Below are 22,427 nucleotides of genomic sequence, written 5' to 3' on the forward strand. Positions count from 1 at the left end.
AGCAGTGGTTGTCCCTATCAGATCCCACTCAAATCCCCAATCGGGCCCCTACAAAAACCATATTGATCCTGAAGAATGACTGTAAATTACATCAAGCTCTGCCCAGCAGAATCTCGTATTATAGCTGCTGCGTCAGATGTGCTGTCATTGCTAGAGCAAACTAAGGCAGCCTCAAGTGCATGACATGCAGCCATTGATTTAGTAATAGTGCTCATTGCTGTTATGATCAGAAAAAGAGTATCATAAACAACTAGGCTCCATGTGGCAAGGATAAATGTCCTTATTTATAGCTTTGCCAGCAAGGGCTATATTCACCCATCCCCCTTACTTTGTCTTATAACTTTGCCCTTTGTTGATATGCCAAAGCCCTAGAAATAGGATTTAAAAAAGTAAGGCTAACCCTGAGCATTTCTGCCCTTGCGCTAACTGGGCAAAGTCCAGCTGTAATGAATCTGTCTCAGATATCGGGCCCCAATTAGAAACCACTTTTAAGGAATACACATGGTAGGCTTTACCACGACACAGCCACCTTTTAGAAGTTATGGCCTACAACCTGAATTGTCAATGCTATTTAGAAACATTTTAGGTGGGCAGACTACACCCACCCTTGGGTTAAAATCTTATTTCACCGTTCTGGAGAGAGCATGAGAACCAAAGACAAAACCGCACACACTCACAGTTATGGTAGAAGAAATTAAACAGCCGCAGGGAAACAAAAGGTCCTTAGCAAGTGCAAAACAGGTTAGTAAGGATATGAACCAATATTGAAAACGTGGGGGTAGGGGAGTTGGGAAAGAGGGGAAATCTTACTGGGTCCACAATTAACATGCTCTGGTCAACAGGCTGCTGAAACTGAAACAGAATTGCTCCCCTCCTAGGAAGAGAGTCTAGTTTCAACAGTTGCCCATGCATCAGCAAGAAATAACCCTGTTGGTCAGTGGTCATCCAACCTCGATTTTAGGAGATCGGTTGACAACTGCAAATGCAGCACCCCTGTTTGATAGGAGCATAGGAAGCAGGGACTCAGACCCATCATGGATGAAGGTCCAAATCACTCGACCACATACCAGTAAGCCACCTGACAAGTGGTGGCCATGAGAGCTCTATACAACATGGACTAATTGCAGTGTGACAGACTGATTATCTCCTGCTGCATCCCTCCTCCACCACTGGGTGGCTGCCCTCATCTGGACTCTGTATTTCCAGAAAGAGACTTGATCTGAAGCCTGAGGCGTCTAAATGGCACAAATACAGCACACTACTTATCAGACTCTGTTCTAGTGCACTATTTCTGAAGTGATTACTTCCTGTTTCCTTTGACCTAAATGTGTGTCTTTGTACACACATCAGACAATCAGTTCTATTCTGTAATTTATAGGCAGGCTGTGATTAGTCAATTCCTTAAGATTTTAATTGTGAGATACTATGACTTCAATAACCAGAGGCCTTATGAAATGAAGTATTGGTGATCAAAGGCTCTTTACGTGTAGTTTTACAATAAAGAGGCAAGGCTGAAGTCATTATATTTGCAATACTCCAGGTTTAGCACAACCGAAGAAGAATAATGACAATTAAGAAAATGACAGAGTTAGCATAGTAAGTGCTTAAAACCTGTGGGCTTTTCTTAGATGCTTTCTTTGATCATGATATTACCTTAGAAATATATATATATACACACACTGAGTGGCCAGATTATTATGATCGTTGAACGCATAATAATCTGGCCACTCAGTGTAGACTGACCACAGAGTTGGGATTTTTAAATAAGGTTTTTCCATGTATAAGAACTGCATTGTGGGTAGTTAGAAAGAAGCAGAGGACTTACTAGCCAGAGGCTGGGGGCCACTATCTTCTGGTCCCTTGACATATCAAGATTTGCAAGCTTTTTCTTACACATAAGTACACTGAGTGGCCAGATTATTATGCGTTCAGAGATCATAATAATCTGGCCAGTCAGTGTATATATATTCTATTTATATAAAAACCCTGGTTGTAACACATCATGACAGAAGTTGGACCAACTGGAAGGAAGTCAGTCTTGCAGGGGTCGCCTTAGCAACGACTGCACCCTCCCTGAGCTGTTCCCGCTGAGGGTGAGTTTTGAGGCAGGAACTGGCTCTCTGAGTGTGGAGGCACTGAGTCCTGGGTCGCCTTGGCAACAGCTGCGCCCTCCCTGAGCTGTTTCCTTCAAGGCCTGAGAGAAGAACCTACCCTCGGAGTGCCAGGAGCGCCCAGCGGCAGTCAGTCCTGGGTTGCCAAGGCAGAAGCCACTCAGTGGTAGAACTCTGGGTCTGGCCCAACAGGGATCATGGCAAGCCTTCAAACCAGACCCTGACAGGAGAGAGGAGGGAGCCCCATTCCTCACAGAATCCGCTGTTGGATAGCTTGCTGTCAGTGGCCTGCCAGCCAGGAACCCCATTCACCTGCACCCCGAATCCTGACAGGAGGGAGGAGGGAGCCCCATTCTTCACAGAATTCGCTGTTGGATAGCTTGCTGTCAGTGGCCTGCCAGCCAGGAACCCCATTCACCTGCACCCCGAATCCTGACAGGAGGGAGGAGGGAGCCCCATTCCTATTGGATTCGACAGGTGGCCAGCTTGCTGTCAGGGGCCTGCCAGCTAGGAATCCTATTCACCTGCATATCTGTATGTGCCGTGCCAGGATGGCCAAGGGTGACCCTGAGTGGGGGTAGTGAAAAGCTTAGAAAAGACAGACAAGAGAATGAAAGCTGGGTCTCAGTGGGACGCTGCTTCTCTGAGAGACAGCGACTGCGTCCACAAGCCATGTCTTTATTTTATAGCAGATGCCACAAGGCAAAGTAAGGGCCTGATCAAGATGTTTTCAACATTCTTGTGGGTTTCAATCCTACTCAACTACATGCATCTGAACTCTATATCCAGTAATTTGCTTTCTTCCATTTCTTTAATCTGTGACATGTTTCTTTGTCTCCGCATTTTGGCTGCTTCCCTGTGTTTGTTTTTATGTATTGTGTAGCTGCTAAGTCTCCTTGAGTTGATAGAAGTGGCCTTGTGTACTACGTGTCCTATAGGGCCCAGTGGCTCAGTCTCCCCAATCACCTGAGGTGGACACTCTTGGTGCACCCATTTGGGGGCTGTGTGCACAGTCTTGTTGTAGTTGAGCCTTGATTACTATTGGTATCAGTGGGAGGAATTGATCTCCAGGCCAATTGGCTGTGAGGACCAGCTTTGTCTACAATGGAAGAGCTGCTGTGCAGGAGACACCCTTATGGGGCAGGACTTGCTTCAGTGGGGCTTTGGTGCTCACTGAGTCTGTCACTTATGGATGTGAAGAGTTCTAATCTGGTATGGTCTTGCACTGACCACTGGGTACACTGGCCCTTGGATCTCCAAGGAGGTGCAAAGTCAGCCACTGCCTGGGCCACCCAGCAGGAGCTATAGAGAGATCTGCAGATTCCTCCTCTTTGTATGGGGTTTGGAAGTGCCCAGACAAGGCCCAGATTGTTTGACAGGATTTAGGCTGAGAAAGGACACGCCATTCATATGCAAAAGCTGCTGTGCGCAGCTTGGGTGGGGTTGTAAATTGGGAAGGGCAAGGTCTCAGGGAATCTCCAGGGTAGAGCAAATAGCAATGGCTGCCAGTCAGCCCTGCACCAGGGAGGTCCCAGCACAGGAACAATAAACATTGCAAGCACCTTTGTCTGGAAGAAAGCCACCCCTGCATTCCTGCCCCGATGCCAAACAGTCCAGTTTTTCCCCGTATGTGTCTGGGTCTCCCAGAGTCTCATCTGGCACTGGAGTTCAGAGCAAGCAGGACCTTGTATCTCCCTCCCGATTAAAAAGTGCCACACCCGGAGAAACCAAGATGGTGGCATAGGTAAGCACCTAAACTGCTGCCTCGCACAACAATTTCAAAACTACAACTAAAAGACAGAACGGACATCATCCAGAACCACAGGAAAGCTGGCTGAGTGGAAATTCTACAACTAGAAGGAAAGAGGAAAGCTCACAGAGAATCAGAGGAGTGGCAAAGGGCTGAGGTACAGAGACACGCACAGAGAGGAAGGACGACTGACTGCCTGGCTGACTTTCTCTGGCAGGAGGGGGAAGGAAGCCTCCGACTGCACTGAACCCCAGTTCCGACTGCACTGAAACCCAGTTCCGGGCGAAACCCCGTGGACCCAGGCTCATACAGGGGGAGTCTGGACTGTCAGGTAGAAAGAAAGGCACACGGAGACTCAGAGACTCGGAGACCCGGGGAGCCGCTGCGGGTCTGGAGGTGCACACGCGCACGTGAGTGCTCGCAGAGAAAGCTGAATGCGGAGGTTGCCACAGGCATTCCCTAGCAGAAGGGAGTTGGAAGCTCCTGACTGCACTGAACCCCAGTTCTGACTGCACTGATCCCCAGTTCCGGGCGAGCCCCTGGGGACCCATGCTCTTACAGGGGGAATCTGGACTGTCAGGCAGAAACTCAGGGGAGTTGCAGAAGGCAGAGGTGTGGAGGCACATGCATAAGGGCAGGGCTGACGGGAAGCCAAGACTGTCTGCTCTGCCCTGAGACTCCACCCCATCCAAGCTGAGCACAGAGGCTTTTGCAATTTTGCAAGTCTAATTCTATAAGGCTGTCTCCAGCACCGAACTTCTTCTAGCATAGACACAGTTGATCCTCACAGCCAATTGGCCTGGAGGTCTATTCCTCCCAGTGATACCAACAATACCATAATTAAAATGCCAAGGGCAAAAGACAAAGAGAGAATATTAAAAGCAGCAAGAGAAAAACAGTTAATTACCTACAAGGGAGTACCCATACGACAGGGCAGAAGGGAGTGGCAAGAAATATTCAAAGTGATGAATAGCAAGAACCTACAACCAAGATTACTCTACCCAGCAAAATTATCATTCAGAATGGAAGGTCAGATAAAGAGCTTCACAGATAATAAAAAGCTAAAGGAGTTCATCACCACCAAACCAGGATTATATGAAATGCTGAAAGGTATTCCTTAAGAAGAGGAAGAAGAAAAAAGTAAAGATAAAAATTATGAACAACAAATATATATCTATCAACAAGTGAACCTAAAAATCAAGGGAATTAAAAGTCTGAGGAACAAAATAAACTGGTGAATATAATAGAATTAGGGGCATAGAGAGGGAGTGGACTGATAGTTCTCGGGGGGAGGGGGAGTGGGGGGTGCAGGAAGAGACTGGACAAAAATCGTGCACCTCTGGATGTGGACAGTGGGGAGGAGGTGGGGGTGGAGGGTGGGGTGGGAACCGGGTGGAGGGGAGCTATGGGGGGAAAAAGGAGAAACAATTGTAATAATCTGAACAATAAAGATTTATTAAATTAGCCCTAACTGGTTTGGCTCAGTGGATAGAGCGTCGGCCTGCGGACTGAAGGGTCCCAGGTTCGATTCCAGTCAGGGGCATGTACCTGGGTTGCGGGCACATCCCCAGTAGGGGGCGTGCAGGAGGCAGCTGATCGATGTGTCTCTCTCATCGATGTTTCTAACTTTCTATCCCTCTCTCTTCCTCTCTGTAAAAAATCAATAAAATATATTTAAAAAAAAAAAAAGATTTATTAAATTAAAAAAAAAGTGGCACACCCGGGTGCCAGACTGTTCCGCGCCTCCGCACCTCCTACCAGCCTCAATGCACTTTCTTCTTTACCTCTCTAGTTGTAGTACTTCCACTCAGCCAGCTTTCCCACAGTTCTGGATGATAGTTGTTATGTATTTTAGTTGTCATTTTGATGTGGTTGTGGGAGGCAGCAAGTACAGGAGTTTACTTATGCTGCCATCTTGGTTCTTTTCTTAGTGTTTTTTTTTTTATGTACTCATTTTTTGTTTTTTACTAACACATACTAGTAATTAACATCACATTCTACAGTTTTAGGTGTAGGATTAGTGTCCTTATAAGAAAAGACACTCAAGCTCTCTCTCTCTCTCTCTCTCTCTCTTTCTCTCTCTCTCTCTCTCCCTCTTCTCCCTTCTCCCTCCTCACCACCCTCGCCTCCACTAACCCACTCCCCATGCACACTCAGCCACTGAGGAAGGTCATATGAGGACACAATGAGAAGGCAGTCATCTGCAAGCCAGGAAGAGAGCTCTCACCATTAACTAAATCAGCAGCAACTTTGATCTTGGACTTCTCACATCCAGAACTCTGAGAAAATTAATTTCTGTTGTTTAAACCACTAAGTCTCTGATACTTTGTTATAGCAGCCTGAGCAAACTAATAAAGATTTTTGTACTGAGAAGTGAGGTGGAGGAGAAACCAAGATGGCACCATAGGTAAACACCTATACTGCTGCCTCGCACAACAATTTCAAAACTGCAACTGGAAGACAGAGCGGACATCGTCCAGAACCACTGGAAAGCTGGCTGAGTGGAAATTCTACAACTAGAAGGAAAGATAAAAGGACACTGAGACCCAGAGGAGCTGTGGAGGACAGAGGTGCGGAGACCCGCGTGCACAGAAAGGGTGGGCAGCTGAATACGTGGCTGGCTTACTCGGGGTGTACGCAGAGGGCAGGCAGCAAGCGCGCTGCTAGCTGTCTCGTTCGGGAGGGAAACAAAACCTCCCGACTGCACTGAAATCCAGTTCTGGGTGAGACTTTTGGGTACCCAGATTCATTCGGGGAGAAACTGGACTGTCTGGCAGCAGGCGAAACTAGAGGGCAGCCTTCTCTCAGAGGTGCGTGCAGCCATTGCCGGGGGACACTGAGACACAGAGGCCTCGTAGGGCGGGGCTGATGGGAAACCAAGGCTGTCTGCTCCACCCTGAGACTCCGCTCCATCCAAGCTGAGCATAGAGGTTTTCCCAGCAGAGACACAACTGGTCCTCACAGCCAATTGGCCTGGAGGTCAATTCCTCCTAGTGATACTAACAACAATCTAGGCTTAACTAAAACAAGACTGCGCACACAGCCCACAAAGGGGCACACCAAGAGTGTCCACCTCAGGTAACTGGGGAGGCTAAGCCACTGGGCCCTGCTAGGACACCTAGCACACAAAGCCACTCCATCAACTCAGGAAAGCAGCCAAAATGCGGAGACAAAGAGGCAGGTCACAAATGAAGGAAATGGAGGAAAGTAAACGACTGGATATAGAGTTCAAAACCACGGTTATAAGGTTTTTCAAGAATTTCCTAGAAAATTTAACGAGACCCTCAAGGATATGAAAAAGGATCAACTAGAAATTAAGCATACACTGACTGAAATAAAAAATATTATACAGAGACCTAACAGCAGACTAGAGGATTGCAAGAACCAAGTCAAAGATTTGGAATACAAAGAAGCAAAAAACACTCAACCGTAAAAGCAAAAAGAAAAAAGAATCCAAAAAGTTGAAGATAGTGTAAGAAGCGTCTGGGATAACTTCAAGCATACCAACATCAGAATTATGGGGGTCCCAGAAGAAGAGAGAGAGCAAGATACTGAAAACCTATTTGAAGAAAATAGTGACTGAAAACTTCCCCCACCTGGTGAAAGAAATAGACTTACAAGTCCAGGAAGCGCACAGAACCCCAAACAAAAGGAATCCAAAGAGGACCACACCAAAACACATCATAATTAAAATGCCAAGAGCAAAAGACAAAGAGAGAATATTAAAAGCAGCAAGAGAAAAACAGTTAGTTACCTACAATGGAGCACCCATACGACTGTCAGCTGATTTCTCAACAGAAACTATGCAAGCCAGACAGGAATGGCAAGAAATATTCAAAGTGATGAATAGCAAGAAACAACAACCAAGATTACTCTACCCAGCAAAGCTATCATTCAGAATTGAAGGTCAGATAAAGAGCTTAACACATAAGAAAAAGCTAAAGGAGTTCATCACCGCCAAACCAGAATTATATGAAATGCTGAAAGGTATTCTTTAAGAAGAGGAGGAAGAAGAAAAAGATAAAGATAAAAATTATGAACAACAAATACGTATCTATCAACAAATGTATCTAAAAACCAAGGAAATAAAAAATTTGATGAACAGTATTAACTGGTGAATATATTAGAATCAGGGGCATAGAAAGGGAGTGGACTGACAATTCTTGTGGGAAAAGGGGAGTGGGGGGTTCGGGAAGAGACTGGACAAAAAGCCTACACCTATGGATGAGGACAGTCGGGGGGAGGTAAGGGCAGAGGGTGGGGTAGGAACCTGGTGGAGGGGAGCTATGGGAGGAAAAAAGAGGAACAATTGTAATAATCTGAACAATAAAGATTTTTTTAAAAAATATATTTTATTGATATTTTACAGAGAGGAAGGGAGAGGGATAGAGAGCTAGAAACATCGATGAGAGAAAAACATCGATCAGCTGCCTCCTGCACACCTCCCACTGGGGATGTGCCCGCAACCAAGGTACATGCCCTTGACCGGAATTGAACCCGGGACCCTTCAGTCCGCAGGCTGACGCTCTATCCACTGAGCCAAACCGGTTTTGGCAAAGATTTTGTAAATTAAAAAAAAAAAAGAGAGAGAGAAGTGAGGTGTTGCTATATTCAATACATAAAAATGTTCAAATAGATTTGGAACTGGGTGATGTGTAAAAGCCAGAAGTTTCCAGTCATGTGCTTAAAGCCTAGTTTGCCTTGAAGGGACTGTTGGTAGAACTACAAAGTTAAAAGTGAGGATGCAGAGAAAAGGAAATCCTCATGCACTGTTGATGGGATTATAAATTGGTTCAGCCACTATGGAAAATAGCATGAAGGTTCCTCAAAAAATTAAAAATAGAACATATGATCCAGCAATTTCACTTCTGGGTATTTATCCAAAGAAATAAAAAACACGAATTCAAAAATATATATGTAGCCCTATGTTCATTGCAGTATTAGTTACAATAGCCAAGATATGGAAGCCACCTAAGTGTCCATCAATAGACAAATGTATAAAGAAGATGTGGTACAGGCCTGGTTGGTGTGGCTCAGTGGTTTTGCATTGACCAGGCACTAGGAGGTCGCAGGTTCATTTCTTAGTCCTGGCACATGCCTGAGTTGAAGGGTCAAGTCCCAGTAGGAAGCAGCTGATCAATTTTGATGTTTCTCTTGCTCTCTCCCACTCCCTTCCTCTCTCTCACAAGCCAATGAAAACATGTTTGTTTTTTTTAAAAAAAAAGAAAATGTGATATCCTATATAATAAAAGAGTAATATGCAAATTAACCATCACTCCGCTATGCCCACAAGCCACGCCCACCAGCCAATCAGGAGCAGATATGCAAATAAACCCAACCAAGATGGCTACGGCCACACAGAGCAGGAGGGAGGCTTGGGTTTCCCCGGCGATGGAGGAAGCCAAGCTTTCCGCCTGCCCTTGCCGGCCTAGGCCTCCACTCAAGGCTACAAAGTTTCAATGATAGAAGATACATAAACTCAAACAGAAATGGCCGCAGCCACAGAGCTAGAAAGAGCAGGAGGCTAGGGTTGCCCCTGGCGATGGAGGAAGCCAAGCATTCCGCACACCCTGGCCGGCCCAGGCCTCGCTTAAGGCTACAAAGTTTCAATTATAGAAGATACATACATCCAAAAAAAAAATGGCTGCCGCCACGGAGCAAGCAGAAGGCTTGGCTCCACTCCAGGCTACAAAGTTTCAATTGTAGAAGATAAATAAACCCCAGATACCAGGGCCTCCGCTTGGGTCGCCAGGGGGCGTGGCTGGCCTGCAAACCACCACAGGCCCCTCGCCCAGGCCACCCCACGCCCCAAGGGAACCCCCACCCTGATCCGGGACACCCTTCAGGGCAAACCAGCTGGCCCCCACCCGTGCACCAGGCCTCTATCCTATCTAATAAAAGAGTAATATGCAGATTGACCATCACTCCAACACACAAGATGGCTGCCCTCTTGTGGTCAAAGATCCTGGGTGAAAAAGGTGAAGGGATTAAAGAAGTACAAATTGTCAGTATATAGAGTCAAAGGGATGTAAAGTACAACATAGGGAATATAGTCAATAATATTATAATCACTATGTATGGTGTCAAGTGGGTACTAACTTATCTGGGTGATCACTTTGTAAGCTGTATAAATGTCTAATCACTATGTTGTACACCTGAAACTAATATAATATTGTAGGTAAACTGTAATTGAAAAAGAAAAAACATGTGACACTTGAAGGCTATTGATCAGCCATGCTCCATGCAGTGGATTCACCTGAAGGGTAACCTGAGCAATGCATCTCTGTGGCTCACAGAACAACCAACCGCTGTAACCAGTAAGGTTTTTTTCAGGAGCCACACAAAGATCTTAAATGAGAACAAGATATGGACCACCATTCTTAAGTCCTTGAGGTAAACATTACTTCTGCAACTGCCTTCATTACATATTGCTTCTATGTTGGTGGAAGAGGAAGTTTAAGGAACTTTCTCTTGGACTTTGGTGCTATAATGACCCTTTCTCCATTTATCAGGAAACCCACGAGAGCATCTTGCAAGCTGCTAAGTGTGTCCATCGATTTTTCAGTGTAGGACTAGAATAAGAAAATGCCTGTCAATCCTTTCCATAGATTATGAGAAGGACTTGTGCCAGCAATCTACCTCCATATGCTCCCACATTAATGGATAATTATGATTGCATTTTGTTTCCCTTGTTATCAATGTCAGCTCAGACCTTGCATCTGACAACACTAGTAAGATCTGAAAATCTCCCTTTCTCTAAGATCTGAGTATCATTTGAGGAAGGAGTGGGGGAACAGGTTCTATAAGTACATTTATTATTCCCTTCAGAGTCTTCCCTTGAAGTGATTCCCTTGAGATGATCCTGCTTCTACTTCAATCATGGGTCTGGGTCTGGGTCTGGGAATCAGCTTAGGTCTGGCAATTGGATGAGAGATCATGATTTTCCATTGTGGCTACTAACATCATCCCTGAGAACTTTTTGCATGCATAAGTCATTCTATGCCTTCATTGACTCCCCATCTATCTCTCTCATAGGAATATCATGTTCTATTAGACATCATAGACCCCTGTGGGTCAAAGGTTAGGGGGTTGACATTCCAACCTTATTAATGTTACATAATTATACAATTTTTGCCCTCAATGGTTAAATGTCATATCTAGCCTCTGCCACTCTGGAATTCTGTCATCTGTAATGAGACTAGGAAGTCCAGTTCCATAGTAGCATCAAGCCAGCTCTACAGAATTCAGGCATCACTGAGCTGCTTAGAAGTAACTGCCCCCTTTTCTTGCTCATTCCTTATAGATTTTAGTGAAGGGATGCCCTCAGAACCCTCTCATGCAACATATCCAGCTGGTGGATTTTCTAGTCTTACACTCTAAATTCATTCTAGCATGCCCACCTCTGAGTGTTAGGTCTGATTTCCATCACAATTTGACTACTTTCAGCTACAGAAGATGAGTGCCTCTTTCTTTAAAATTTTTTAAAAAATCTTTATTGTTGAGAGTATTACAGATATCCCTCTTCTTCCCCCCCACCCAGTACTCCCCTCAACCCACTTTCCACCCCGCCCCAGACCTTCACCACCCTATTGTCTGTGTCCATAGGTAATGCATATATTCATGTAAGTTGTTTGGTTAATCTCTTCCTGCCCCCCTTCCCTCTGAGATTCATCAGTCTATTCCATGTTTACATGCCTCTGGTTCTATTTTATTAATCAGTTTATTTTGTTTATTAGATTCCTTGTTAGTTTATTTTGATTTTCAAATTCAATTGTTGATAGCTATGTATTTATTGCCACGTCATTGTTCATATTTTTCTCCTTTTCCTTCTCCTTCTTCTTCTAGAATATCCTTCAACATTTCATTTAATATTGGTCTGGTGGTGATGAACTCTTTTAGTTTTTTCTTGTCTGTGAAGTTCTTTATCTGATCTTCATTTCTAAATGATAGCTTTGTTGGGTAGAGTAATCTTGGTTGTAAGTCCTTTGAATATTTCTTGCCACTCCCCCTGGCCTGCAAAGTTTCTGTTGAGAAATCAGATGATAGTCCTGTCGGTGCTTTCTTGTAGGTAACTAACTGCATTTTTCTTGCTGCTTTTAAGATTCTCTGTCTTTAACCTTTGACACTTTAATTATGATGTGTCTTGGTATGGGCCTCTTTGGATTTCTCTTGTTTGGGAATCTCTGTGCTTCTTGGACTTGTAAGTCTATTCCTTTCACCAGGTAGGGGAAGTTTTCTGTTATTATTTCTTCAAATGGTTTTCAATACCTTGCTCACTCTCTCCTCCTTCTGGCAACCCTATAATATGAATGTTGGTACACTTGAAGTTGTCCCAGAGGCTCCTTACATTATCTTCATATTTTGGGGTTCTTTTTCTTTTTGCTGTTCTGATTCGGTGTTTTTTTGCTTCCTCATAATCCAAATCGTTGATTTGATTCTCTGCATCCTCTACTCTACTGTTGAATCCCTGTAAATTATTTTTTTTTGTTCCCTGTAAATTATTCTTTATCTCATTTAATGTATGCTGAATTTCCATCTGGTCCTTTTTCATGTCTTTGATGGTCTTACTTATTTTAAGATCCTTAAAATTCTCACTAAGTCCCTTGAAGCTCCCATTAAGATCCTTGAGCATGCTTATAACCATTGTTTTTAACTCTGTATCCAATAGTTTGTTTGCTTCTATTTCATTTAGTTCTTTTTCTGGAGATTTCTTCTGTTCTTTCATTTGTGACATGTTTCTTTGTCTCTGTATTTTCGCTACTTTCCTGTGTTTGTTTCTATGCACAGGCAGTCCTTGGGTTACGTCAGACTTGACATAAGTCATTTCATGGTTACATCGCCATCTCCCATTTATTTATATAAAAAAAAGTTCCGTCATTTCGACGTATGTACATATGTGCTTTATGTTTTTTTTTTATTATTTACTGTATTTATCACAAGTAAAGGTCAAGAATTGTTATCTTTCTTTTAAATTTTTTTTTTTACTGTTTCACTTCATTACTGCTGTGTATGTGCTCCATGTGAGTGACGTAGGTGCTTATATAGGTGGGTTCCGACTTACGGCGAAAATCGCGTTATGTCACCCATGTAATCCGAGGACCTACTGTATTAGGTAGAGCTGCTATGTCTCCTGGAATTGGTAAAGTGGCCTTGTGTAGTAGGTATCCTGTAGGGCCCAGTGGCTCAGTCTCCCCAGTCACCTGAGCTGGGCACTCTAGTTGCACCTCTGTGAGGGTGTGTACAGTCTTGTTGTAGTTGAGCCTTGATTGCTGTTGGTATCACTAGGAGAAATTGACCTCCAGGCCGATTGGCTATGAGGACCTGCTGGGACTACAGTGGAAGAGCTGTTGAGCAGGAGACACCCCTATGAAGCAGGACTTGCTTCAGTGGGGCTTTGGTGCTCACCAAGTCTGCCCCTTGAGTGTGTCACTCGTGGATGTGTAGAGTTGTAATCTCATGTGGTCTGAAGCTGTCCACTGGTTACACTTGCTCTGAGGCCTCCCAGGAGGTGCAAGTCAGCCACTGCCTGGGGCCACTTGGCAGGAGCTACAGATGGCTGCTACTTGTTGGGCTTGGAAGTGCCCAGGTGAGGCCAAGCTGTGAAGCAAGGCAGGCTGGTGCTAGTGCTGGGTCCAGGGCCTCTTATTGATAGATATGGGGCATGCTGATGCCAGCTGCTGTTTGTCTGAGAGATTTTAGGATAGTCTAAAGCCTGAGCCAGGATGGGCAATTCATATGGAAAAGCTGCTGCAAACAGCTTGGGTGGGGCTGCAAATTAAATGGAGCGGGGTTTCAGGAAATCACCAGGGTGGCAGCGTGAGCCAGGCTGATGGAGACTCAGATATGGCTGCCAGTCAGCTCTGGGACAGGGGGGTGTCAGCATAGGAACAATGAATTTGGTGAGCACCCCTGTCTGGGAGAAAGCTGCCCCTGAGTTCTTGCCCTGATGTCATACAATCCAGTTCCTCTCTGTATGTCCCTGTATCCCCCCAAGCCACTACTCCAGATCTGGAGCTCAGATGTAGTGAGTCCGAGTAAGTCCATGCCCCGGCCCTTTAAGAGGAACTGCCTGGTATTCCAGCAGCCTCCATGCCACTCAGCCACAATCCCCACTGGTTTTTACAGCCTGAAGTTATGGGGACTTCTTTTACTGGCACTGGAATCCTGGGCTGATGGGTCTGATGTGGGGCTGAGACCCCTTGCTCCTTATGGGAGGCCTCTGCTGCTGAGATATCCCTCACAATTAAAAAAATGCCACACATGGGTGTTGGACCAGCCTATTCCATGCCTCCGCCCCTCCTACCAGTCTCAATGTGCTTTCTTCTTTACTTCTGTAACTGTAGGACTTCCGTTCAGCCAGATTTCAGGTGGTTCTGAATGATGGCTGTTCTGTATTTTAGTTGTAATTTTGATTTGGTTGTGGGAGGCAGTTAGTGCCAGCATTTACCTATGCCACCATCTTGAGTCTTTGTCATGAGTGCCTCTTTAAGTGGAGATTTTCTGGGTTTTATAAGATATTCCAATTTGATAACTGGCTAATCTGAACCACCAAACAAAAATTCTATAGCAATTAAAATAGGCATACAATTTTACAATTATTATAGTTACCATTGCTCCAGTACTTTCAATAACTAGAGATCTTACCTAAGCCATTGTACCTTCTTTCACCTGAATCTGTCATAAGTGATAGTCTTCGTTAATACAATGGCATAAATATTATCATTACCCCACTTTCTGCCATAAAAACGGTCCTGTTGTCAAATGGCTATTGAGTGATCCGATTTCAAAATCCCATTCTTAAAGTCCACTTCCTAGGATCACTTACAGTACCAACTATTTTAGTAGCTTTTCCTTGATGCAAACTCAGAGAAAAAGACTTGCTCGAGTTCAAGTACTTCATTTAAGAGGTGCCTCCAGGAAATACAAGTATAGGAGTGGAAATATAAAAAAGGGAAGGGAAACAGCCATACAATGTCTGTTAGTGAGAAGGCTACTGCTATGAGCATCTGGGTCTCATTCATGATGCAGATCTCTGAGAAACTGTAAAACATGCATCAGAATTGATCAATATTAGGAGTGAGGAACCTGGCTTATCCATAAACTCTATCTTTTAGTGGTTGCAGACTGCTACTGGGAACACTGATTCCAAAGCACTTTCTAGCCTTTCATGCACATGAGCAATCTTCAGCAGCTATAAAATAAATAAAAGTAAACAAACAAACAAAAAAGCTCTCAGCAATAGAGTCACAGTTAAGATGCCTGAATGTACTGGAAAAATAAGAGGCTAAGAATGAAGCATAGACCTGATTTCAGATATCACGATTATCATATATCACATTTCCTTATGAACTTGATTTCTGAATTTTGTATACTACTCCACTGATTATGTTTCTATTCATTTACCATGCTGTTTTAATTACAGATGCTTTATTTAGACTATACTAATAAAAGAGAAACATGCAAATTAACCATCACTTCGCTATGCCCACCAGCCAATCAGGAGGGAATATGCAAATTAGAAGGAGAAAGATGGTGGCCGCCCAGCTGCTCCAGGCGTGGAGTGGCCTGCAGAGCAGGAGGCCTGCTATGAGAGGGAGGGTAGGGGGCAAAAGGATCTACAGGAGCAGCACTCTGGCCACATCGAAGATGAAGACCACAGACTCTGCCCGGAGTCTGCAGCGAAGCAGAGAAGACAAGATGGCAGACTCCGGCCTCAATCTGCCGCGAAGAAGGCAGACTCTGGCTGGAGTCTGCAGCAAAGACGAAGGTGGCAGACTCTGGCCAGAGCCTGCAGCATAGACAAAGAAGGCGGACTCTGGCTGGAGCGAAGGCCTGGGTCCCAGGTGCCGGAGGAAAACCGGTGCTGGAAGCCAAGGGAAAGAAGGCCTATTGCACGAATCTCTTCGTGCAACGGGCCTCTAGTGTGTTAATCACAGATAGGGCTATCCTGCCCCTAATTCTCTTCTTCTTCAGGAATTTTCTAGCTGGTTTATATTAAATTTTATATAGACTTTATAATCAAATCATCTAGCTCAAAAAAAAGTTATTAATTTTTCTGTTGAGATCATCTTGAATTAATATCTTATCTATGGAAAAACTGGCATTTTTATGAACTCAGGAAATGCTGTCTAAGAACAACAGATGTTTGTCTAGAACAAGTCAAGTTTTTGTTTTACAGGATTTAAATTTCAATGCATATATGTTGAAATTTCTTATTAAAAGTACTCCTAATCTTTCATATTTAGTGTTGCTATTGTAAGTGGAAATTTCTCTTCCATTAAATCTTGTAAATATTAATAGCTCATATATATGAAAGCCAGGTTTTGGGGTTAATTTTTCTTATGTGAAATAATTGCACTCATTGCTATTTGTATTTAATTTTAATCATTGATTCCCTTGGGGTTTCTATGTATACTTTGATATCAATTGTCAATAAGGATCTTTTCATGTCTCGCTTCTTAGTTCTTTTGCTTCTTACTATATTATCTTACCTGATTACTTTAGAAAATGATTTTTTCAATGTTAAATTATTTTGGAGATAATGAGGATCTAAGTATTTTTCCCTGTCTTTAGTGGGATGCTTCTACTCTTTCCAACGTTGCTAACACACTGGCTTTAGAGCCAAAAAAATATATTGACTGTATTCTATTAAGAAAGCATCAATCAATTGAAATTATGCTGAGGGATTTCACTTTTAAATTAGGAATGGTTATTGAATATTGTCAAAAACATTTCCAATGTCCCTGAAAGTAATTGTATATTCTTACTTTTAAATATTTTAATATATTTTAATGCTTTTTATAATACCTAACCATCTTTACATATTCAGAATGAAATCTACTTGATCAATTACATTTTAATAAGCAATTGGTTTCAGATTGCTCACTTTACATGTGGTTTTTGAATCAGTATTCATAGATTGGACTGTATATCCTTTTGTGAAATGTAGTGAAAATGTAGTGTCTACTTCTGTGTTTTGAAAAAAATGTAGCCTGGCCAGCATGGCTCAGTGGTTGAGCGTCAACCTTTGAACCAAGAGGTTACTGGTTCAATTCCTGGTCAGGGCACATGCCCAGGTTTTGGGCTCAGTCCCCAGTATGGGGCGTGCAGAAGGCAGCCGATCAATGATTCCCTCTCATCATTGATGTTTCTCGCTTTTCCTTTCCCTTCATCTCTAAAATCAATAAAAATATATTTAAAACAAAACAAAAGACTGCCAAGTCTTTCCAAAGTGATTGTATCATACTATAGTCCCACCAGAAATGTATGTGAGTTTCAGTTGTTCCACATCTTCACCCAAACCTAATTAATCTTAGGCATGCTAGGGGATGGCAAACAGTACCTTATTCTAGCTGTAATGTGCATTTCCCTGTAACCAATGACATTATGTGTCATAATTATATTTGTTGAATAGTTCCATATTTTTTTATGAAGTGACAGTTCAAGTTTTTTTGTTGTTTTTGTTTTTGTGGGGGTTTTTTTTTTTTGCCTATTTTTGTTTGGGCTATTTGTCTTAGTGTTAACTTGTAAGCATTCTTTATACATTTTGGATACACATTTCTTTGTTCATAGGTGTTTTACAAACGTTTTCTCCTAATTTCTGGGTTGCCTATTCATTTTGTGAATGGCATTATTTTAATCCTCTCCCAAGGATATGTTTATTGATGAGAGAGAGAGAGAGAGAGAGGGGGGGGGGGAGGGAGGGAGAGAGAGAAACATCAATGCAGAGATAAACATTGATCGGTTGCCTCCCATATGTGCTCCAACTGGAGACTGAACCCACAACCTAGGTATGTGCCCTGACTGGGAATTGAACTCAGCTTTCAGTGTATGGGATAATGCTCCAGCCAACTGAGCCACCCAACCCAGAACGTGAATGGCATCTTCTTAAGAGATGACATTTTTCATTTTGTGGAATCCCAATTTATCATTTTTTGTTCTCATTAATGTCTGTTGTGTCCTATGAAATCTTTGCCTATTCCAAGTTAACAAGAATATTTCCTTATTATTTTTCTAAAAATGTAAACATTTTATGCTCTGACTGGTGTGGCTCAGTTGGTTGGAGCGCCATCCCATGGACCGAAATGTCATGGGTTCCATCCCAGTCAGGGCACATGCCCGGATTGCGAGTTCCATCTCAGGTCAGAGTACATGCAGGAAGCAACCAATCAATGTTTCTGTCTCTCTCTCCCTCTCTTTTCTTCTCTCTCTAAAATAAAAACACATCCTTGGGTGATGATTAAAGAAAAAATTAAAAATTAAAATTAAAATGTAAGCATTTTAGCTTTTACATTTAATTGTAAGATCCTCCCACATTAATTTTTGTATATAGTAGAAGTACAAGTCAAGGTTAATTTTTTTCCCACATAAATATCCAGTTTTTTTCACCACCATTTGTTATGGACTAGGCGTTTTCATCTGTATATAAATGGGAACATGAGCCCCTTCCCATGGCCCAACCCCCCGCTCCACCTCTGGGCTATAGTGAAGGCCATCTGTAAGTAGACTGTGAGACCTTGAGAGCATGGCCAGCTCTTCTGTCTAAGAAAGGCCAACAAGAAACTGCCTCTTAATGTGAACCTGGATTGTAAACTGCTAGTGTTTAGATCTTACACAGTTGTATGTGGCACAAACCCTGTCCCTGCATGCCCTGTTTTGCTTTGTTTTCCATACTCTATAAAACCTTGTATTGGGAAAGTCTGGGTTTCAGGAAAACCATGGCACCAGCTGGCAGCCCCTGGTGGGGCCAGTCCGCAGGCCAGATAGGACTTGATGGAAAAACCTCACCAGTGGTGGCCACTACTAATGCACATGTAAGTCCTAATAAACCTGTGTCTTTCATGGCCAGTCCTTTGGGTTATTTCTTTGAAAAGCACAAACAATATGCTGAGGTTTTCTCAGACCTCCCTCAGCACTTTGCATAACAATTATTAAATTATCTTGGTACCTGTTTTTGTTTGCTACTAGAGGCCCGGTGCATGAGTTTGTGCATGGGTGGGGTCTGGCTGGCCCGCATGATCAGGCCTGCTGGAGGGAGGGGCCGCGGGGGGGTGGCCGGCCAGCCCTGCCCCCTGGCCCTGGTTGAGCTCCAGATCGAACTCCCAGGAGACGGGACAATTTGCATATTAGCCTTTTGTTATATAGGATTGTAAAAAATTATCATGTAATTAATGGTTGAAACAATGGAAATGTATTACCTTAACAGTTTTATAGGCTGTGTTCGTTTCTGGAGACATGAGGTGGGATCTGTTTCCTTATTTTATCCAACTCCTGGAGATGACCCACTTTTCTTGACTTGTGGCCCCCTTCCTCCATCATCAAAGCCAGCAACATTGCATCTCTCTGACCATTTCTTTGTAGTCAGCCTCTGACCAAGACCTAGAAAGGTTCTACTCTTTTAAGAACTCATATGTTTAGATTGGGTTCACCTGGGTAATCATCCCTCTCAAAGGCCCTTAACCATATCTGCAAATTCCCTTTTGCCATGATAGGTTAGATATTCACAGGTTCCTGAAATTAGGACACTGATATCTTGCAGGAGGAGTGGGGATTATTGTCTGTCTTTTCAAAAATCAATAAAAATTTTTTGGTCTTTTTTTGGTCTATCTTTTTATTGCTGGGCACCATATTTTCAATTGACCTATTTGGCCATTGTTTTGACAATGTACATTATCATTTTTTTTTCTTAATTGGTTTCAGAGAGGAAGGGAGGGGTAGAGAGAACAATGTACATTATCTTGATTGCTATGGCTTCATAGTAAGTCTTGATATCAGCAATATGTACACAAGGGATTACTGTGAGCATCTTTACAAACAATCTACCACAGTGAGATATAAAAAGTATTGTGTTTTTTAAATTTTTTTAGAGAGAGGAAGGAAGAACACGAGAGAGAGAGAGAAAGAGAGAGAGTGAAAGAGAGACATTGATTTGTTGTTCTCTTATTTATGCATTCATTGGTTGCTTCTTGTATGTGCTCGTAACCTTGGTGTGTCGGGACAATGCTCTAACCAACTGAGCTACCTGGCCAGGGCTATAAAAGGTATTATTTGGCTCAGTGGATAGAGTGTCGGCCTGCAGACCAAAAGGTCCCAGGTTCAATTCTGGCCAAGGGCACATACCTTGGTTGCAGGCTCCTCCCCAGCTCAAGTCCTGGTCGGGGCTCATGCAGGAGACAACCAATTGATGTGTTTCTCTCACATTGATATTTCTTTCTGTTTTTCCCTCTTTCTTCCACTCTCTCTAAAAATCAATGGAGCCCTAGCCAGTTTGGTTTAGCGGACAGAGCATTGGCCTGCAGACTGAAGGGCCTAGGTTCTATTCTGATCAAAGGCACATGCCCGAGTTGCTGGTTCGATCCCCAGTAGGGGACATGCAGGAGGCAGCCAATCAATGATTTTCTCTCATCATTGATGTTTCTATCTCTCCCTCTCCCTTTCTCTCTGAAATCAATAAAAATATATATTTTTTATATCAATAAAAAATATTCTTGGGTGAGGATTACAAAAAAGAAGGTATTGTTTATTAAATTTAAATTTTCAAATGTTTATTTTAAGAATGTGGAAATGTGTTAGACACTTTATATTATATTCATAATCTGCAAAATTTACTTATCAGTTCAATAAATTTTGCATAGATTTCTTAGGGTTTCCTAACTAAACAATCATGTTGTCAGTGAACAATAATAGCAGCAACAATTTTACATCTTCTTTCCAATCTTCACATTATTTTTATTTCTTTTTCTTGCCTATTTATACTGGTAATTTTCCCAGTAAAAGCTCAACAGATATAGTCAGAGATGACATCCTTTATTGTTCCAGTCTTAGAGGAAGCATTCAATATATTACCATTCAGTATGAATATCACTGTTGTTGATACTCTTCATCAAACTGAAAAAGCTCTCTTCTAGTCCTAGTTTGCCAAGTCCTCTTTAAACCATGACAAGTGCTGAAATTTATCATTTTTTAATGCCATGGTCAGAAGGACCACTTTTCCCCACCATATTTACTGAGGTATATTCTATATATATATAAAAGCCCAGCAACCATAGTGACGGAATGACCAGAACGACCGTCGCTATGACGCACACTGACCACCTTAGGGAGATGCTCAATGCAGGAGCTGCCCCCAGTTGGTCAGTGCTCTCCCACAGCGGGAGTGCTGCTCAGCCAGAAGCCGGGCTCATGGCTGGTGAGTGCAGCGGCAGTGGCGGGAGCCTTTCCTGCCTCCACAGCAGCACTAAGGAGTGGCAAGCCAAGCGGTAAGGAGCGAGCAGGCGGGCAGTTAGGAGCAAGGGGTCCTGGATTGTGAGAGGGTGCAGGCCAGGCTGAGGGACACCCCCTTGACCCCAATGCATGAATTTTGTGCATCGGGCCCCTAGTTTACAAATAAAATTGTATATGTATAAGCATATATATGAAGCATATAACGTGATGATCTGATATCTGTATATATTGTGACTTGATTACCACAATCAAGTTAATTAACATATCTATACCCTACACCAAGCATGTCAAACTCAAAGCTAACACGGGCCAAATAAACAAGGTTTAAGTTTATGTGGGCCACAAAAAAACAAAAGCTTCAATTTTCATAGAAACATAGGTTTATTTTGATAGAGACATGCTAAATACAAAGGGCTGAAATAAATGAGTAATTGTTAACATAAAATAATAGAACATTTTAATAAAAATTAATATTTTTTCTTGGATATTAACTTACCAGATACTGAATAACTATACAAATTAATAGGCATAACACAAATAAACCTATTTTTCTTGTCCTCCAAAAGTGAAATATTTCCTGTTGTGCACACCAAACAAGTCAGTCCAAGACTAATGACATGACAATCAGCTGCTAAAATATTCGGTGCTACTATTAGTGGAGAGAAATGGCACGTAAGGGAAATGAATGTAACATGATTATAGTAATCAATCATTAACGAACATTGTAGTTCATTATTAATAAGTATGTATAACAAGATATTGTAAAAATCAAGTTATGAAATTTTTATTGAAACGTTTCTTACATATCGTTATAATGGCTGGGTCACAAAAATATTCGTTGTGGGCCACATGTGGCCCGTGGGCTGTGAGTTTGATATGCTTGCTCTACACAGTTACCTGTGTGTGTGTGTGTGTGTGTGTGTGTGTGTGTGGTGAGAACACTTAAGATCTAGTCTGGTAGCAAATTTCAAGTATACAATACAGTATTGTTAACTATAGTCACCATTTTATGCATTAGACCCCCAGAACTTATTCATACTATATTCAAAGTATACCCTTTGACCAACATTTCTCCATTTACCCCACCCCTCAGCCATGGTAACCACCATTCCACTCTAGGTTTTTGTGAGTTTTACTTTAAAAAAATAAATAAATAAATAAAATATATATATTAGAGGTCTGGTGCACAAAATTCATGCACTGGCGGGAGGGGGGGGGTCCCTCAGCCTGGCCTGTGCCATCTTGCAATCTGGGACCACTCAGGGGATGTCCAACTGCTGGTTTAGGCCAGGTCTGCAGGGATCGGGCCTAAACTGGCAGTCGGACATCCCCTGAGGGATGTA

General features: G+C 42.8%; 1 protein-coding gene across 1 annotated transcript in view; it reads right to left on the bottom strand.

Annotated features, from left to right (window-relative positions):
- Positions 1-22,427, bottom strand: part of LOC308257410 (disintegrin and metalloproteinase domain-containing protein 20-like) — a gene marked incomplete at both ends in the record, with an annotated part of 33,017 nt that overhangs the window by 3,261 nt on the left and 7,329 nt on the right.

This window comes from Plecotus auritus (assembly GCF_963455305.1).
Source record: "Plecotus auritus genome assembly, chromosome: 1".
In the NCBI taxonomy this organism is placed as follows: Eukaryota; Metazoa; Chordata; class Mammalia; order Chiroptera; family Vespertilionidae; genus Plecotus; species Plecotus auritus.